Source organism: Amblyraja radiata, chromosome 27, assembly GCF_010909765.2.
Source record: "Amblyraja radiata isolate CabotCenter1 chromosome 27, sAmbRad1.1.pri, whole genome shotgun sequence".
Taxonomy (NCBI): domain Eukaryota; kingdom Metazoa; phylum Chordata; class Chondrichthyes; order Rajiformes; family Rajidae; genus Amblyraja; species Amblyraja radiata.
The window spans coordinates 27,525,385-27,535,138 of NC_045982.1; positions in this window are offsets into that span (position 1 = coordinate 27,525,385).

Sequence of the window (9,754 nt, forward strand, 5' to 3'; positions counted from 1 at the left end):
ACTGAAAGAAGCACTGAGCTAAGGTATTTTGATGCCGGTCCTGTGGGCACTGTGCCCTTGTTGAGAGTGAGTGTGTTAAGGGCCTGTCCCACTATATGAGTTTACCCAAGAGCTCTCCCGAGTTTAAAAAAAAATCAAACTTGTGGTAAGTACGTAGAATGTAAGTAGCGGGCACGTCGGAGCTCGTGGATGTCTTGTAGCGGCTCGTAGCACTAACGGCAGGTATTTGGGAAACGCGGTAAGCTCGTGAAACTCATGAAGTTTTTTCAACACTGAAATATTTCCAAAGTACTCGTGATGAAGTACCATGAGTTTGATTTTTTAAAAACTCGGTAGAGCTCTTGGGTAAACTCACATCGTGGGACAGGGCCTGTAAGTGGGTGGGGAGAGACCAAGGAGCAGGCCATGTATGGAGCGGCATCCACCCAGACAGGTGGAGAGTCTCCATCCTGACTGCTCAGGGCCAGCGGGAAGGCTCCAGTCAATGTTCTTGAAGATGCAGAACTCATTCATGTTGTGGCCATGTAATAGACTCAACAAAGAGAATGCTGGAGAATGTAGTAAAAACTGCAGATGCTGGATTAAACCAAAGTTAGACACAAAACACTGGAGTAACTCAGCAGGTCAGGCAGCATCTCTGGAGAACATGGATCGGTGACGTTTCGGGTCTGGATCCTTCTGAAACGCAACCCATCCATGTTGTCCAAAGATGTTGCCTGACTCGCTGCATTACTACAGCTCTTTGTGTCCGTCTCTTCAATGCTAGTGAATGTTTGGAGATGATGGTTAGACTCTCAGAACATGAAAACAGTACAGGAACAGCACCCAGGACCATCAATGTCCACACATGATCCATATCTCTCCAAACCCTGCATTTCCACGTGCCTATCTAAAAGGATTTTAAATGCCACTATTGTATCTGCCTCCACCACCATCCCAGTCAATGTATTCCAGATACCCGCCACTCATGCATGAAAAAAACTTGCCCACCACATCTCCTTTAAACTTTGACCCTCTCACCTTAAAACTGTGCCCTTTAATCTTTGACATTTCCACCCTCGGTAAAAGATTCTGACTTCCCCATCTACGCCTCCGTTATTTTATATACTTCTCTCATGTCTCCCCTCATCTTCCGATGCTCCAGCTAAAGCAATCTCTCCAACCTCTCCTTAAAGTTAATATCCTCTAATCCAGGCATATCCGCTAAGCCTTCTGCCCAAGTCTCCACAATATCTCGCTATGGGGGCGGCAATCCAGTCTCTCCTTATAGCTTCCACGCTCTAGTCCAGGTAGCTTTCTTGTAACGTGATGGGTGGCTCAACAGAAGGTTGTGGGTGCCTGGAACGAGCTGCCAAGAGTGGTGGTGGACACAGATGCACACGTGATTACGAGGCTTTTAGACAGGCACATAGGTATGCAGGGAATAGAGGGATTATGGATCATAAGCAGGCTGGCAGGAATGCTGTAACTGGGCATCACGCTTGGTATAGACATCGTGGGCTGAAGGGCCTGTCCCTATCCTGAACTGTTCTACGTTCTATAAGGATTAACAATTTGGATAGGACTGTAGGAGGTATGATAAATTGCAGATGACATTTGCGAGGATAATCTCACTTTACAGAATAATATTGATCAGATGGTAAATTGGACAGAGAAATGGCAGATGGAACAATTCCAATAAGTGGGACGTGATGCATTTTAGGTTTGATAAGTGTAGGGCATACATCATGACGTTCAAGTTTGAGTTTGGATTTATTGTCACATACACCAGTTAAGGTACAGTGATATTTGAATGGGGCCATATTGGGGAACAGAGAGACCTTGGTGTAAAGATCCATTGCTTCCTGAAGGTGGCAGTACAGCAGGATGAAGAAGGCACATGAGATGATGGTCTTCATTAGCTGGGACTTAGAATAGAAGAGGTAGGAGTTCACGGCACAACTTTGTAAAACATTGGTTAGGTCCCAGCTGGAGTGTTGTGGTTGCCCAAAAGGATGTGATTGCAATGGAGAGGATCAACAACTTGGCAGATGAAATTTAATACTAATAAATGTGAAGTCATTCACTTTGGGAAAAAAAATGATAGGGCAAGTTATTTTCTAAATGAGGAGGAGCTGCGTTGTAATGCAACGCAAAGGGATCTAGGGGTATTAGTACATGAATCACTAAAAGTTAGTATGCAGGTGCAGCAAGCAATCAGGAAGGCCAATGGAGTTTTGGCCTTTATTGCTAGGGGGATTGAGTATAAAAACACGGAGGTCTTGCTGCAGCTGTACACAGTATTAGTGAGACCACATTTGGAATACTGTGTACAGTTCTGGGGTCCATACTTAAGAAAGGATGTACTAGCCCTGGAGGCAGTGCAGCGAAGGTTTACAAGATTAATTCCTGCAATGAGGGGATTGACATATGAGGAAAGGTTAAGTAGGCTGGAACTCTACTCTTTGGAGTTTAGAAGAATGAGAGGCGATCTCATTGAAACATATAAGATCGTGAGGGGCCTTGATCGGGTGGATGCACCGAGGATGTTCCCAATGATCGGGGAAACTAGAACTAGGGGACATAGTCGCAGAATAAGGGGGGGCTCTTTTGAAACTGAGATGAGGAAGAACTTCTTCACCCAGAGGGTGGTTAATTTGTGGAATTCACTGCCCCAGGGAGCAGTGGAAGCAGAAACGTTAAATATATTTAAGTCTAAAATAGATGGTTTTTTAGCTGCCAAGGGGATAAGGGGCTACGGGGAGAGGGCAGGGATATGGACCTAGGTATGGTTAGTATAGTAAGACCTGAGTGATCTCCTGGACAAGTGTCGATCGCCTGGATTGGGGTCGGAGAGGAATTTCCCGGATTTTTTTCCCGAATTGGACCTGGGTTTTTATCCGTTTTTTTGCCTCCCCCAGGAGATCACGCGGTTCTTGGGGTGGAGAGGGGTGATAGCGGTATAAAGGGGAGGGTAGTGTCTTGTGTTCTGTGTCTTGTGTCTACTGTTTGTGGGTAAGTGTGTCTGTTTAGTGTTCAGCCATGAGCGAATGGCGGTGCGGGCTCGACGGACCTGGTGGTCTACTCTCGCACCTACTTTCTATGTTTCTATGTTTCTATGATGCAGAGGAGATTCACCACAATGGTCCCTGGGATGGAAGATTTCAGTTGTAAGGAGGGACTGGCCAAGCCTGGTTTGTTTTCTCTGGAGTGGAAGAGAGTGGGGAAGAACCTGATTGAGGTTTTCAAAATTAGGAGAGAAGAGGATGGGGCAGATATTCTTTTCCCCAAAACAGAAACATCTAACACCAGACAGCGTTGGTTTAAAGGGGTTAAAGGAGATCTGAGGATTTTCTTTTCACCCAGAGGGTAGTTGGAATCTGGAACACGCTGTCTATGGGGGCAATGGAGCGAGGCATTCTCACAACATTTATAAAGTATCCAGACGTATATTTTAATGAAGACACAGGAACCGAAGTGGCTAGTTTACAAAAAGAAGACACAAAGTTCTGGAGTAACTCGACGGGTCAGGCAGCATCTCTGGAGAGCATGGATATGGGTCGGGTCAAAGTTTGCAGATGACACCAAAGTGGGTGGTATTGTACATTGTGAAGATGGTTGTCAAAAATTGTGGGGGGGATCTTGATTGGTTTGGAAGGCGGGTTGATGAAATTTAATACCGAGAATTGCAAATTTGGAATTCTAACCCGGGCAAGACCCATACAGTGAATGGCAGGGCCCATGGGAGTATTGTAGAGCAAAGGGAGCAAGGAGTGCAAGTACATATTTCCTTGTCACAGGTAGATAGGGCGGTTAAGAAGGCTTTCGGCACATTGGCCTTCATCAATCAAGAGTATAGGGTGATTTCACGAAAGGTCACTGGGTCATAGGTCTTCACACACGGAGCCGCAAAATCCAACTGGGGCACAAACGTCACCTCTGGTACATGTTATTGATGCTAGAAACGCGTACTTTCAAACCTGTTAAAAACCGCAAAAACGGTTAGTTTTTGCGCTGTAAATAACTGTGCCAGTCGGGGTGACTGTGAGACACAGCTATCCTACTTTAGAGTTCCAAAGATTAAGAAAAATGAAGGTGAAGAGAAGAGGGAGCTGAAGGGAAAATAACAGCGGAAGTTGTTGGCCGTGCAGATATAAAGATAGAAAATATCGGGAATTATCGCGTTTGCTCACTGCATTTCATCAAAACTAAGGCATTATTGATGTTTTGATGAAATGCAGTGAACAAACGCCAGTCTCACGGTCACCCCGACTGGCACAGTTATTTACAGCGCAAAAACTAACCGTTTTAGCGGTTTTTAACAGGTTTGAAAGTACGCGTTTCTAGCATCAATAACGTACCGGAAGTGACGTTTGTACCCCAGTTGGATTTTGCGGCTCTGTGCGTGAAGACCTATGACCCAGTGACCTTTCGTGAAATCACCCTATTGAGTACAAAGGTTGGGGGGGACCATGTTACAATTGTACAAGGCGTTGGAGAGACCACATTTAGAGTATTGCATTCAGTTTTATAGGAAAGATGTTTAGATAGAAAGGGTGCAGAGAAGATTTGTGAGGATGTTGCCAGGACTCGAGGGCCTGAGCTATAGGGAGAGGTAGTGTATCCCTTGGAGTGCAGGTGAATGAGGCGTGATCTTCTCATGATCTTATAAGATCATGAGAGGAATAGTTAGGGTAAATGCACAGTATTTTACCAACATAGGTTTAAAGTGCGGAGGGAAAGATTTAATAGGAACCTGAGGGGCCACGTTTTCACACAAAGGGAAGTAGGTATATGCAACGAGCTATCGGTGGAGGTATTTGTGGCAAGAACTATGACAATGTCTTAAAAACATTTGGACATGTACATGGATATGATAAGTTTAGAGGTATATGAGGCATACACTGGCCGGTGGCACTAGTGTAGACGGGGCATGGTGGCTTTGCGTGGCCAGATTAACTGAAGTTTTCATGCTGCATGACTCTCAGAGACCTTCTTCAGACTTTAACCACTAAGGCTTAGAAGGTAATGGGCCAATGGGTGGCACTTGGGATTATTGTACATGAAGGGCAGCATGCTATGGTGGGCCGAAGGGCCTGTTTCTGTGCTATGTGAATCCTATGTCTTTGGCTGTGACCATTGTCAGTGATCAAGTCTGCAGGGTGATGCTGACGTACAATAATGCAGCCGCCCACCAGAGGGCAGCAGCAGCTTGCAGGAGATCTACAACACATTGTTCAGGAGCTTCCACAGGAATTCTAAAGCAACACTGGCTGTGGTCATCACACATCGACAGTTCAGGTCTTCAATGCAGTTAAGCTTGTCTGACCACATCTACTGCGTTTGGTGCTCCCCGGTTTAGCCCCCCTGTACATCGGCGAGACCAAGCGTAGACTTGACGCCGTTTCGCTCATGGTTCTCCAAGGCCTGCTGGATCACCGGGTTGCTAACCAGTTTAACCCCTCTTCCCATTCCCACACTGACCTTTCTGTCCTGGGCCTCCTCCATTGCCAGAGAGAGACCCAGCGCAAACAGGAGGAACAGCAGCACCTCATATTCCGCTTGGGTACCTCACAACCCAATGGTAATGGTATGAAATGTGTGAGAAAGAAGTGAAGACTGAAGAAGGGCCGTGACCCGAAACGTCACCCATTCCTTCTCTCCAGGCATGCTGCCTGCCTGGCTGAGTTACTCCAACATTGTGTGTCTATCTTCGGTAATGGTGAACATTGAATTCTCCGATTTTAGATAACAAACTATCCCCCCCCCCCCCCTTCTCCCCCCCCCCCCCGCCCCCCCCCCCCCCCCCCTTCATTTCTCCCCCTCTCTCCCCTGTGCCCCACCTGGACTCAAACCTACTTCTCCCCTCCACTTCCACCAATATGTCTTCCTCTAGCTTCACAATTTGCAACTCAGCACTCCATTGTCTCACTGTCTCACTCCTTCTTTCTGTTCATCTCTGGCCTTTGTCCTATCCTCTGCCCCCCCCCCCCCCCCTCACCTGTATCCACCTATTACTTGCCAGGGTTTGTCCTGACCCTCCTCTCTTCCAGCTTTCTTCCCCCCCTAACCCCCATTCCCATCACCGCTATCGGTCAGAAGAAGTGCCGCGACCCAAAGCGTCACCGAGTCATACCCTCCAGAGACGGTGCCGGGCCCACTGAGTTACTCCAGCGTTTTGGATCTCTTGTGAATAAACCAGCATTTGCCTGAGAATCTGTCAACTAACAAACAGGTAACTAACAAACTTCCAACTGTGTTTGTGAATGGTAAATTAAAAGGTGCAAAGACATTAACACACAATTATTTTTAATTCCCCATGAGTTATTGGCTGCTTTCCTTTTGACTCCTGGATTAGAATAAAACATGTATTTTTCCAGGCTCTAGAACAATGCTGGAACAAGCAAACTCATTCAAAAACGAATTCAGACTGAAGATTAGGAGGCATCAGGGCTGGCTGCTGCAGGTTTGACACCTCAGTTTAGTTTATTGTCACGTGTACCGAGGTGAAAGGCTTTTGTTGCGTGCTAACCAGTCAGCGGAAAAGACTACATGATTACAATCGAGCTATTCGCATTGTACAGGTGCATGATAAGGGAATAGCGTTTACTACAAGGTAAAGCCAGTAAAGATCTGGTCAGAGGGCTTGGATATGAAGATCTGGTCTGAGAAGAGAAAGAGAGAGGCATGCAGATGGAGGGGATGGAGCAAGTCCAGGCAAACCCCAAATGGTGGGCCCTAAAGAGAAGCCAGGGTTGGAGAAACATGGGTGTCTATGAGGTGCAGGGCTAGAGAAAGTTACCAATCAAGGGAGGGGCGCGAATAAGATCATGTGTAGAACTGAGCACCTTGCACACTTACTGCACATTTCTCTGTCGCCTTATCATATCACAGTGATCACCTGGGGCAGTCACAGTGGGGCAGCGGTATAGTTGCTGCCATACATCGAATGAAGCACCAGAGACCCGGGTTTGATCCCGACTACGGGTGCTGCCTGTATGGAGTTTGTACGTTCTCCCCGTGATCTGCGTGGGTTTTCTCCGAGATCTTCGGTTTCCTCCCACACTCCAAAGACGTACAGGTTTGTAGGTTAACTGGCTTGGTAAATGTAAAAATTGTCCCTAGTGGGTGTAAGATAGTATTAAAGTGCAGGGATCGCTGGTCGGCGCAGATCCGGTGGGCCAAAGGGTCTGTTTCCATGCTGTATCTCTAAACCAAAAAAAACTAAACCATGTCCAGTAATTCTGTGGGTGGTAAAGTGCTTTGAGAGGTTGGTTATGACGCATATCGACTCCTGCCCTAATAAGGAGCTGAGCCCACTACAGGTCACCTACCGCCACAACAGATCAATGGATGCGATCTTGCTGGCTCTCACTACTTGGACAATAACAACACGTACGTCAGGCTGTTGTTCATCGACGACAGCTTGGAATACATCACCATCATCACCACTAAACCTATCACTACATTCAGGCTCTCTATGCAACTGGATCCTTGACTTCCTCATCGGCAGACCCACAATCAGGTATGAATTAGTAACAACACTTCAGCGTGGATGACCATAAATACAGGACCACCTCAGGGCTGTGTGCTCAGTCCCCTGCTCTACTCACTATACCCATGACTGTGTAGCCAGGCACAGCTCCAATGCCATCTTTACATTCACCGGCTACACAACTAGAGTTGGATGAATAACGGGGAACGATAAGTCTGAGTACTGGAGGGACATTGAAAATATGATTGAGAGTGCCAGAACAACATTCTTGCTCACAATGTTAGTAAGACCAAGGAGCTGATTGTTGACTTCAGGAAAGGAAAGCTGAGGGTCTCCAAACCTGTCTTCATCGACGGGACTGTGGTAGAGAGAGAGAGAGAGAGCCAACAGCTTCAAGTTCCTGGTCGTGCATATCTCTGATGATCTGTCCTGGACTCAGCACATTGATACAATCATAAAGAAAGCCCATCAACCTTCTTAGAAGTTTGAGAAGATTCCCTATATCACCGAATACTCTATCAAACCACTACTGGCGTACGGTAGAGACATATAGATTGGTTGCATCATAGCCTGGTTTGGTAACTTGAACATCGAAGGGATCTACAGGAAGTACTGCTTCAAAACGGCAGCCAGTGTCACCAATACTGTCATTTCACTCCTACCATCGTGAACAATGTACAGGAGTGTGAAAAACCATGATCACCAGGTTCAAGAACAGCTTCTTCCCAGCAACCATAAGGCTCTATAATCACTGCGGGCGGCACAGTGGTGCAGCGGTAGAGTTGCAACGCCGGAGACCCGGCTTCGATCCCCACTACGGGTGCTTGTCTGTGTGGAGTTTGTACGTTCTCCCCGTGACCTGCGTGGGTTTTCTCCGAGTTCTTTGGTTTCCTCTCACACTCCAAAGACGTACAGGTTTGTAGGTTAATTGGCTTGGTATAAATGTAAATTGTCCCTAGGATAGTGTTAGAATGCGGGAACCGCTGGTCGGTGCGGACTCGGTGGGCCGAAGGGCCTGTCTCTGTGCTGTATTTCCAACCTAAACTAAACCATGCATAACACTAACCACAAGCCTCCCTCAGCATCGATCTACCATGGACTTTGTTTTTGGTTACATATGTACATCGGTTTTGCACTTTGATGGCCTGGTTACCTAATATTACTGATTATTAATGTGGTACAATGGATTATTGTATATTTATTTGTGCATTATTGCATTGTCTGTAAAAGCTGCAGCGTCAGAATTTCATTGTTCCATTCCCAGTACCGATGGCAACATGCTTGACTTGAACTGATATCTCTATGTAACCTGTCCAGTTCCATGTGCAGAATACGGTGAATCTCTGTTGAACTTACCATCTGCTGCAGCTAATGTTTCTGTGGGAACCCGACCCACGACACGTTGCCATGGTTATTCCTGTCGAAAGAATGAATATTTATTGTTCTGCAAAGTTATCACACATTCGCTGAGATCTATAACACATAGAAGTACAGATGACGATAACAGATTCACACCATGATCTGTGCCCAATTTACTGGTTTCAGAAAGCAAGGGGCAGCACGGTGGCGCAGCGGGTAGAGCTGCTGCCTCATGGCGCCAGAGACCCACGTTCAATCCTGACCGCAAGTGCTGTCTGTGTGGAGCTTGCACGTTCTCGCTGTGAATGCATGTCCAGTTTCCTCCCACATCCCAGAGACTTGTGGGTTTGTAGGTCAATGAATCTTTGTAAAGTTCCCCGTGTGTAGGGAGTGGATATGAAAGTGGGATTACTTAGAACTATGATCCATGGTCGTGTGGACTCGATGGGCCGAAGGGCCTGTTTCCAAGCTAGATCATTCAAACAATTTCAAACATATAAGAGATAGCCCTGGCAGGTAAGATAAGGAGAATTCTAAAGATTCTTAGAATTAAATTAAAAGCAAAGCGGTAACTAGTGGGATAACATAGAACTCGTGTGAACAGGTGATCGATAGTCGGTGTTGACTCGATGGGCCGAAGGGCCTGATTCCACGCTGTATCTTTCAATGAATCAATCTTAAGTGTGACTCAAGCTCGTCAGTGTCCAGTCAGATATATAGAATTACTTGAAGCATCCACTCATTGTCATTTAACACATTTCATACAGTTGAAACATACAATTGTATGTTGATGAATTAAGGAGTACCACACGGTGGAATTTCTGGGATTCTAATTTTGAAGTCATGCTGACTTTCCTCACGAGTACATGTGGCAGACGCACAGAGTTTGCCCGCGGTCCACGGCGTCCCTGGGACGGTGGG